Source organism: Octodon degus, unplaced genomic scaffold (assembly GCF_000260255.1).
Source record: "Octodon degus isolate 3935 unplaced genomic scaffold, OctDeg1.0 scaffold00142, whole genome shotgun sequence".
Lineage (NCBI taxonomy): Eukaryota > Metazoa > Chordata > Mammalia > Rodentia > Octodontidae > Octodon > Octodon degus.
In genome coordinates, this window is record NW_004524718.1 from 945,616 (window position 1) to 948,503 (window position 2,888).

Here is a 2,888-nt window from a genome sequence, read left to right on the forward strand (position 1 = left end):
CTGTTTTTTAAATGATTTTGTTGACAATTTAAGTTTCAATGTTTTTTGTACAATAATTTGTTTTTAAATAAATATATTTTTCATTGCTTCATATTTTGATGAACTCTTTTTTTCCCCCCAGTCTTCTACAGGACAACACACAATGTTTGCTTTCTTTAAATTGGAGAAGTATATACAAAGGGAACAAATGGAGACGTTTTGTGAATTATCATACATCACACATGAAAATAACAAATCAAATGTGGCTAAAACATCAGGAAGACACTTAGATAGAAGTATATGTAAGGAAGAAGTTAAAAATGAGGAAGGAAGACTTTGGCAGACAAGAGTACAAAGTGATTCCCCAAGAGTGATATAGGAAAAGATGTATCTATCAACTGCTAGAGGTCAGGTACCCTGAGCTCCTGATATCTACAAACTAATTTTAAAAGACAAGGAGGTTATGAGTAGGAAAATTTACTGATAGTTCCTGGGACAGTGGGAGTCCCAGAAGTGGGTTGCCTCCGAGGTTACTTCTTTAAAAGTGTTTTATAGTGAAAAATCAGGTGTATTCACAAAGGGCATTAGTGGTGAATTAAACTATAATCAACCAATAAGAATAAAAGGACAGCTGCTTAGGTAATATTGATAAAAAAGAGCAGCAAGTGCATAGCAAGGATTCATGGGCAGAATAAAGGCGTTTGGGGGAAGGAAGGGGTCTAGATGCTCCGGTCACCCACCTGAGTGACTGATGCCTCTCTGGATGTTGTGGGACCAGGTGATAACAATTATAGTGCAATTTCAAGGCATAGTCTATATCTTGGGAGCCATGCAGGTCTGGCTATTACATCTTTATCCAAAGGCCTTGCCTTTGACAGACGTTTCTCAAGAAGCAAATCTGATACATATTTTTTTTCTGACCCACTTGAGCTCCCAGTCCCTGACTGCCTATTGATTTCTATTTAACTTAACCATCTATAATAATAAGATGGGGGATGGCCTGCTTATATTGTCATTTTAAGTACTCCTTGCCTCTAGTGCTATGGAAATCCTGAGGTGTTGAACAAATACACTGGGAAAGGAGCACAACTGCCTCGCCTTCTCTAACCCAGTTTAGCCTCCTGGATGCGGCTTCTGATGGCTCTATAAAACAAAACCAAAAATTAAACTCCAATAATAAAACACACAGTAAAATTTACTGTTAACTAATTATAATGATTTTTATCCTTTGTGTTGTTTAATAATTCATTTTCTTGATAATTTATCCATATACTTATTTTATATTTCTATTTTTTATTTTTGTATTTCAATATGTTAACCTTAAACTTAAGACTGTTTAGAAGCTACAATACTAGTAAGCAGGTCTCACAGGAGCCATGTGGAGCAAACTCATACCCAAAGGGTCAAAGGTATGATGACTTGTGAGCAGGATTTTCCTGCAGGGCCGGTGCCATTCAGAGGACCTCCAAGCCATTTGAACTTCCAAATGATGATTACAATCCATGGGGTGGCATGAGTCCCCAACATTCAAAGTTTGCTAGAAAGAAACATGGATTTTAAAACACCACATTGATTATTGAAGTTTGATTGTAAAAGAAAAATATGAGACTGGAGAGATCTAGTGAGGAGCCGCTCTGCAGCGTGGTCTGGGGAGAGTTATCATGGAGACATTCTGTGCCTGTCCTCCTGGGGCCCACATGGATCCTCCATCGAGAACAGTGATGCGGAAAATAACTCCCGACCTGTTAGGTTTCAGGTATGCAGAGTTCATGGTCTCACTGATGAATGAAGTTGTGAAAATGGGAGGAAGTGAGGAGAGTTCTACAAGAAATAAGGAGAAGAAGAATGGCTCCTATATTTTTAGGAGTCCTGAATGGGTGGCCACTGATGTCCTTTGTCAGGGTTAATTTATGTAGCAAAATCACAATGTAGGTACCCCTTGGGTCAAACTATAGTCAACCTACACGATTACAATTATAGTCACTTAGCTATTATAGATCCAATAAGGAACTGAGTCACATAAAAAAGGCAGTCTTAGAAAGGGATGGGCCCTTATGTTCTGGTCAGCCATGAATCCCTCTTCTGTCCATCTGGACTCACTGGACCTGGTGTTACCAATTACAGCATCATCTCCAGGTGCTTTTCATCTCTAGGAAGCCTGAGGCCTGGCTCTTAATATTTTCCTCCAGCCACAATTATGTTGTTATTATTACTATTATTATTATTAACGTATTTGGTTGTTGCAGGGTCTCACTAGGCAGCTCGGACTTGTGGTGACCCTCCTGCTTTCAGCCTCCCCAGTGCTGGGATTACAGGAATGTATGACTAAACCCAGATTGTGTGGTTGGTTCAGCCTACCCCGGAGGCCTGGTGGGTACAGCATGTGGTGCTGGGGATTGCACTGTGGTCCCTGTGCTTGTCTAAGCTTGTGGAAGCAGGTGCTTTAGTCCGCTGAACTGTTTTACCTGCCAGTCCTGCCACAATTTTGACGGCTTCATTTTGGTGCTAACTTCCATGAGGACACAATCCCATTCTCACTGCGTACTAATTTATGTATAACTTATCTGAGTATGATAGGGTCATATGGGATTGAATACACTTTTCTACGAGGGGGGAAATTACTGATTCTGTGGAAAATTGAAATTAAATCAATGATTCTTGATGGGGCAACAATTCTATTTCTTATTTATTCATACTGTGTTGCTGGAAAAGAAACCCAAGCCCTTGAACATGCTACACACATGCTCTGTCCCAGAATTACACCTCCATCTCAGTCGCTACATCTCCTATTTGCACAAGGCCTTATGAATTATGCAGCCTGATCTCACTTCAAATGAATGTGGACCTTAATAAGCATTTTTTCATGTGTTAAGGAGAGTTTGACTCCACTGTGAAATTTTATTTTATTT